The sequence below is a fragment of the Muscardinus avellanarius genome (assembly GCF_963383645.1).
Source record: "Muscardinus avellanarius genome assembly, chromosome: 1".
NCBI classification, from domain to species: Eukaryota; Metazoa; Chordata; class Mammalia; order Rodentia; family Gliridae; genus Muscardinus; species Muscardinus avellanarius.
In genome coordinates, this window is record NC_137786.1 from 103,883,419 (window position 1) to 103,891,033 (window position 7,615).

Genomic DNA, 7,615 nt, shown 5'->3' on the forward strand with positions numbered 1-7,615 from the left:
GCTGGGATTACAAGTGTGCGCCACCACGCCTGGCTCAATAATACATTTTTTTTTTTTTTTTGTGGTACTGGGGTTTCTGGAAGCCCTTCTACCTCCGGGCTACACTCCCAGACCTATTTTTACATTTTTATTTGGAAACAGGGTCTCCTAAGCCAGCGTGGCTGGCTTCGAACCTGCGCGATCCTCCTGTCTCCGCCTCCCAAGCGCAGGGATTACAAGCGTGCGCCACCACGCCCGGCTCAATAATACATTTTAAATGATTAGCAGAGTACCTGGCTTATGGTAGAGCTCAGCAACTGTTAGTGGTCCGTACTACACAAGCAGCAGCCTGTGTCATCCTGCCTCCGCCATCGTCCCTGACTTTGTTCTGTAGTTCAGCACATGTTTATGCAAAGGCTACTATTTTCCAAGAGATGCAGACATGAAATTATCCAAGAGTGAGGGAGCTGGCTCTCCTGCTTCTCGGTCCTTCAAGCACACCTTCATTCACCTGCTTCCAGCTCAAGGCACTCCTGTTAAGCCCTCCTACCCACTCCGCTCTGCCCTCTCTATTCCCACTCTATTGTTCCTTTCTCACTGCAGGCTTCTCCTTCACCTTGATTCTTCTCCTCCTGACACACTTGCATCTTTTATCTACTTTGTCATTCTTTATCCCACTTGGGGCTCTCCAAGTGAAATCGGAGTTTTTAAACTAGGAGAGAGAATCCTAAGTTGTACTGTATGTGTATATGTGGGTGTGTGCGTGCATGAGTGTGTGTGTGTGTGTGTGTGTACACAAACTTAATTTACATTCATCAGCAAGTCCATAACAGACTCCTGAACTCTTATATTTGAACTGTGTGTTTGTTTACTGGTCTATTCCTCACATATAAGCTATAAACCTTAGAAATGTATGCCATTTCTTTGCCTACCTAACTGCTCTGCCCTGCCTCTGTGTGTGTGTGTGTGTGTGTGTGTGTGTGTGTGTGTGTGTATGAGGGGGTGCTGATACTGTTTTGTTTATTTATTTGTTTATTGTGGTACTGGGGATTGAGCCCAGGCACTCATTTATTGTGGTACTGGGGATTGAGCCCAGGCACTCAGTAAATAGTTCTTAAGTGCTGGGCGTGGTGGCGCACACCTGTAATGCCCACGCTTGGGAGGCTGAGACAGGAGGATCGCACAGGTTCGAACCCAGCCTCAAGTACTGAGTGAGGCTCTCAGCAATTTAGTGAGACCCTGTTTCCAAATAAAGTATAAAATAGGTCTGGGAGTATAGCCTGGAGGTAGAAAAGCCCCTGGGTTCCACCTCCAGTACCACAAAAATAAAATAAAATAAAATAAAATAGCCGGGCATGGTGGCACATGCTTGTAATCCCCGCACTTGGAAGGCTGAGACAGGAGGATCGCACAGGTTCGAAGCCAGCCTCAACTACTTAGAGACTCTGTTTCCAAATAAAATATATATTTTTTAAAAAAGGGTCTGGGAGTATAGGCCGGAGGTAGAAAGCCTCTGGGTTCCACCCCCAGTACCACAAAAAAAAAAAAAACCCAACAATAAAATATATTCTCCCTATAAGCTGGGCATGTTGGCACACACCTGCAATCCCAGTGTTTAAGAGGCTGAGACACAAGTTCAAAGCCAGTCTTCAGAATTTAGGAAGATCCTGTTTCAAGTTAAACTAAAAAGGGCTGGGTGTCTAGCTCAGAGGTAGAGGCTTCTGGGTTCAATCTCTAGTAATACACACACACACACACACACACACACACACACACACACACTTCCATATACCTGGAGGAAAGAAAGATCTTGTCCTTTTTTTTTTTTTTTTTTTTTTTTTTGGTGGCACTGGTGTTCCTGGAAGCCCTTCTACCTCCGGGCTACACTCCCAGACCTATTTTATATTTTTTTTGTTTGGAAACAGGGTCTCTTAAGCCAGTGAGGCTGGCTCCAAACCAGAGCGATCCTCCTGTCTCCGCCTCCCAAGTACGGGCATTACAAGCGTGTGCCACCACGCCCGGCGTGTCATATAATACTTATAATAAATAAAATTATAGCCAGGTATGGTTGTACCTGGGAGGCTGAAACAGGAGGATCACAGGTTTTAGGACAGCCTCAGCAAGTAGTGAGACTCTCATAAATCTAGCAAGGCCCTGTTTCAAAATAAAAATAAAGTAAAAATAGGGTCAGGGGTATAGCTCAGAGGTAGAATGCCCCTGGGTTCAATCCCCAGTGTTTGATTCGCCGGGCATGGTGGTGCACGCTTGTAATCCCCGCGCTTGGGAAGCAGAGACAGGAGGATCGCGCAGGTTCGAAGCCAGCCACGCGTGCTGGCTTAGGAGACCGTTTCCAAATAAAAATGTAAAAATAGGTTTGGGAGTGTAGCCCGGAGGTAGAAGGGCTTCCAGGAACCCCAGTACCACCGAAAGAAAAAAAAAAAAAAAAAAAAAACCAATCCCCAGTGCTCCCCCACACAATGTGCACACGCCCAACTCCTAGTCCTGTTTTTTATTCTTTATTTTGAAACAGGTTCTCACAAGTTGCAAAGGGTCTTACTAAGTAGCTGAGGCTGTCTGCAAACTTTGATCCTCCTTTCTCAGCCTCTCAAATGCTGGGATTACAGGCTCTATATTTTTTTCCTGTTGATCTGTCTTATAGGGATTTTGGCCATAAATCTAATGATGAGTGGGACAAGAAATATTTCCTCTCCAATACTGGCTTTCTTTTTCTTTCAGTCTCTCCAAGGATTCATTTCATAGCTATGTGAGAGTTTGGTTCAGTACAAGGAACAGAAACTACTCCAGGTATTTTAAACAGAAAGGAATTGAATATAGGGAATTAGTGATTATAAAATCATTGAAAAGATGTGTGGAATGGATTCCCAGAAACTGAACAAGGAGAGCTAATATGTTTGGCATGATCAGTAAGGTAGGGAACCAAAAAGCCACCGCTGGAACTATTTATTTATTTTTGTGGTACTGGGGATTGAACTCAGGGACATTCTACCTTTGAGCTATATTCCCAGTCCTATGTGTGTGTGTGTGTGTGTGTGTGTGTGTGTGTGTGTGTGTTACTGAGGGTGGAAAACAGAGACTTTTCTACCTGTGGACTATACTCCCAGACCTATTTTATACTTTATTTTGAAACAGGGTCTCGCTAAGTTGCTGAGAGCCTCACTAAGTAGCTGAGGTTGGCTTCGAACCCATGCGATCCTCCTGTCTCAGCCTCCCAAGAGCGGGGATTACAAGCGTGCACCACCAAGCCCAGCATACAGCTACTCCTAATATTAAGGGACTCAGAGAAATACAATCCAGCTCTCTAGTCTCTATAACATATTAGAAGGAAGCAGGAACAGAGGATGCATGCCAGTGGACCACATTCAACACTAACTTGAACCTTGCCCTTTAGGAGTTCACTGACTAGCAGAGAGTAGCATCAGTATCCATGCAGGTTGAAAGAAGGAGCCAGAAAGTATCGCTCAGAGTTTTAGTGGCATGAGTCTGGGACCATAGCAGTCTCAAACTGATTTCAGACCCAATTTGGCGCTATGGAGGTCAGGCTCTGAGAACCACTGGAGGAACAAAGCCGACATCAGTGCAAGGAAGAGAGAAGGCAACAAAAGAGACCTTGCCCTGTGTCAAAGACAGGAAGTCCTTTCTTCCTGCAAGAGGCTGTGCACAATCATCCCAGAGCCTTGCGTGCAGCCCAAGAACATGGTGCCCACCTGCAGCAGCAGCTTCCCTTTCCCTCTGGCTGGTTTGATTTGTGTGATCCAGTTTGGTTCATTTGTCACCTGCCTGAAGGCCATCATTATGAAGTGAGCCCCTGACCACCACTCTGCAAGAAGAAAAAGAATAGGGGAAAAGACTCAGAGAGGACCCATCCTCCAAGGAGCAGGGCCAGGAGCAGCCCAGGAGCATTTTGCTGAGGAACATTAAGAAACTGGCACCTTGCAGCTATGAATATCTGCTTTCTTCTACAGTTCCAGATGTTTTGGCATCTCTCTATTTCTCTGACTCCAGGACTCAGAAGTCAGGTCTGTGTTTTTTTTTTTTTTTTTTTTTTTTGGTGGTACTGGGGGTGAAACCCAGGGGCTTCTACCTCCAGGCTGTACTACCAGACCTATTTTATACTTTATTTGGAAACAGGGTCTCACTAAGTTGCTGAGAGCCTCACTAAGTAGCTGAGGCTGGCTTTGAACCTGTGCAATCCTCCTGGCTCAGCCTCCCAAGCGCGGGGATTACAAGTGTGCGCCACCATACCTGACAAGTCTGTGGTTCTAAGACCAGGGAATAGTGGCAGTTCCCAACATCCCATATATATCCCGGTCCATCAAATAGTATTAGTTTATATATGTTACGTTGAGTATGAATATAGGGACAAGAGGTGGTCTGGCATATCCCAGGAGTTAGTAGAATGTAGCATAATCCCGTAATTAAAAATTTTCTCTCAGAGCCGGGCATGGCGGCACAAACTTGTAATCCCAGCATTTAGGAGGCTGAGACAGAAGGATCAATGTTTGCAGACAGTCTCAGCTACTTAGGCTCTTTGCAACTCAGTAAGACCCTGTTTCAAAATAAAGAATAAAAAAAATGGGGCTGGGAGTATATCTTGGAGATAGAACGCCCCTGGGTTCCATCCCCAATACTGCAAAAAAAAAAAACCCCAAAACAAACAAACAAAAGTTTTCTCACCAAGTTCTGTCCTGATGCAGTCACTTCCTAGCTGTTGAACTTAGGTCAATCACTTATTCACTCTGAGCTTGTTCCCCTATCTGTACTGGGAATAATAATTTACTTTCCTCACAAGATGGTTACAAATATTAATTGAGGATAGGTATAAAGTGCTTGTCCAGTTCCTGGCATATATAGTAAGCTTTTTTTTTTGAGGAGTTAAAGAAGTTTATTAAAAGGATAGAAATATAGAAATAGTTACAGCCCCGTGCCAGAATTGCATGGGTGGGAGGGTGGTCCGAGCCGATTCACCACCCCTGTATAGTAAGCTTTTAATAAATGATAGTGGGCTGGGTGTGGTGATGCACACCTGTAACCCCAGTACTTGGGAGGCTGAGACAGGAGGCTTGCAGGTCCAAGGCAGCCTCAGCAATTTAGAGAGGCCCTTTGCAACTCAGTGAGACCCTGTTTCAGAATAAAAAATAAAAATAAGCCGGGCGTGGTGGCACACGCTTGTAATCCCCGTGCTTGGGAGGCAGAGACAGGAGGATCGCGCAGGTTCGAAGCCAGCCGCGCGCGCTGTCTTAGGAGACCCTGTTTCCAAATAAAAATATAAAATAGGTCTGGGAGTGTAGCCCAGAGGTAGAAGGGCTTCCAGGAACCCCAGTACCACCAAAAAATAAAAAATAAAAATAAAATAAATAAAAATAGAGCTGGAGGTATAGCTCAGAGGCAGAATGCCCCTGGGTTCAACTTCCCAGTACCAATACATAAATAAATAAGTGGTAGCTGATAATAGTTTTATAATTGTTATCAATACTGCATGTCCTCAGAAACAAACACCTTCCATCTTAACTACCAGTAAATGTGTGTGTATGTGTGTATGAGAGAGAGAGAGAGAAAGAGAGAGAGAGAGAGGGAGAGAGAGAGAGAGAGAGAGAGAGAGAGAGAGAGAGAGAGAGAGAGAGAGAGAGAGATTTTCTCATACAAGCCTCAGTACTATGAGCTCTCAGTTGCCTTCTGGAAAAGCAGGGAGCCAGCCAGGCCAGGATGCCTCTCCAGCCTGTTCCCTTTGCTGAGAAGTCACTGCCTCCTTAAATAAATCCGAGTGCAGTCCCTTATGGTTCCATTGAGCATCTTTATTTTATATTTTTGGTACTAGGGGTTGAATCTAGGGATGTTCTACCTTTGGACTACACCCCCAGCTCATTCATGTACATGTATATGTATATACATACAAACATATACATATACATATTATATATGTGTGTGTATAATATATATATGTATGTGTGTGTGTGTATATATATATATATATATATATATATATATATATATATATATTCTTTTTGGTGGTACTGGGGTTCCTGGAAGCCCTTCTACCTCCGGGCTACACTCCCAAACCTATTTTATATTTTTGAAACAGGGTCTCTTAGGCCAGCGTGGCTGGCTTCGAACCTGCACGATCCTCCTGTCTCCGCCTCCCAAGCGCAGGGATTACAAGCGTGCGCCACCACGCCCGGCCATATATATATATATTTTTTTATGTTGAAACAGGGTCTCACTAAGATGCCTACTAAGTTGCTAAGGGTCTTACTAGGTTGCTGAAGCTGACCGTGAGCTTTCAATCCTGTCTCAGCCTCCCAAGTATTGGGATTACAGGCGCGCTCCACCATTCCTGGTGTCCACTGAGCATCTTACTGTGCCCCGTGGAGGGTAACATGGTGTCACCCTGGCAGGTGAGGAAGAGAGATGCTGGTGACATTCGAAGGCCTAACAAACATCAGGAAGATTTGGAACTATCTGCTCCAACCTTTCTGTGTCCTTGTCCCTCTTTCTCTGTTTTCCTTCATTTGAATTTTATTGACTATATACTCTGTAGCAGGCACTATGCTAGCTCTGGGGGTACAGTGAAGAACAGAAAGGCATCCCCAACCCACTGGAGCCCTCCATACACAGCCACAGGAATCACAAGCTATACAGTCACATGGACAGCCACATAGTTACAGCTATGATAGGTGCATCCGAGGAAGATGCTGAGGAGGAATGGGAGCAGATGATGGGCGAGCTCACGTCCGGTCCCTGAGTCGGGGTGGGGTGGGCAGAGGAGGCCCCTCAGACCTGAAGGATGTGTGAGAGTCAGCCAGCCAAGGAGGAGGAAGTCCCCTGGGCAGAAGAGAGTGACGCCAAAATGGTAGGTGGTAACTTCATGGTGTGTTGCCTTGACCAGAGGCATTTGATTCTCAGCTGGGAACTCCCAAAGGGATAAATATTTAATGGTGGGATTTTTTTTTTTTTTTGGTAGTACTGGTAATTGAACCCAGGGGCATTCTACCTTCAAGCTACACCCAGCCTTAATTTTTCTTTTTTTTTTTTAATGCAGTATTGGGGATGAAACCCAGTAGCAGTCTACCTCTGAGCTCCACTCCCAGCCCTATTTTCTTTCTTTCTTTCTTTCTTTCTTTCTTTCTTTCTTTCTTTCTTTCTTTCTTTCTTTCTTTCTGTGGTACTAGAGGTGGAACCCAGGGGCTTTATACTTCCGGGCTATACTCCCAGACCTATTTTATATTTTATTTAGAAACAGGGTCTCACTCAGTTGCTGAGAGCCTCACTAAGTAGCTGAGGCTGGCTTTGAACCTGTGTGATCCTCCTGTCTCAGCCTCCCAAGTGCAGGGATTACAAGCGTGCGCCACCATGCCCGGCTTATTCTTTATTTTAAAACAGAGTCTCACTGAGTTGCAAAGGGTCTCACTAAGTATCTGAGGCTGGCCTCAAACTGCAATCCTCCTGCCTCAGCCTCACAAATGCTAGGATTACAAGTGTGTGCCACCATGCCCAGCTCTTTGCCAGCCCTATTTTTTATTCTTTCGTGTGTGTGTGTGTGTGTGTGTGTGTGTGTGTGTGTGTATGTGTGTGATACTGGGGTTAGAACCCAGGGGCATTCTACCTCCGAGCTACACCC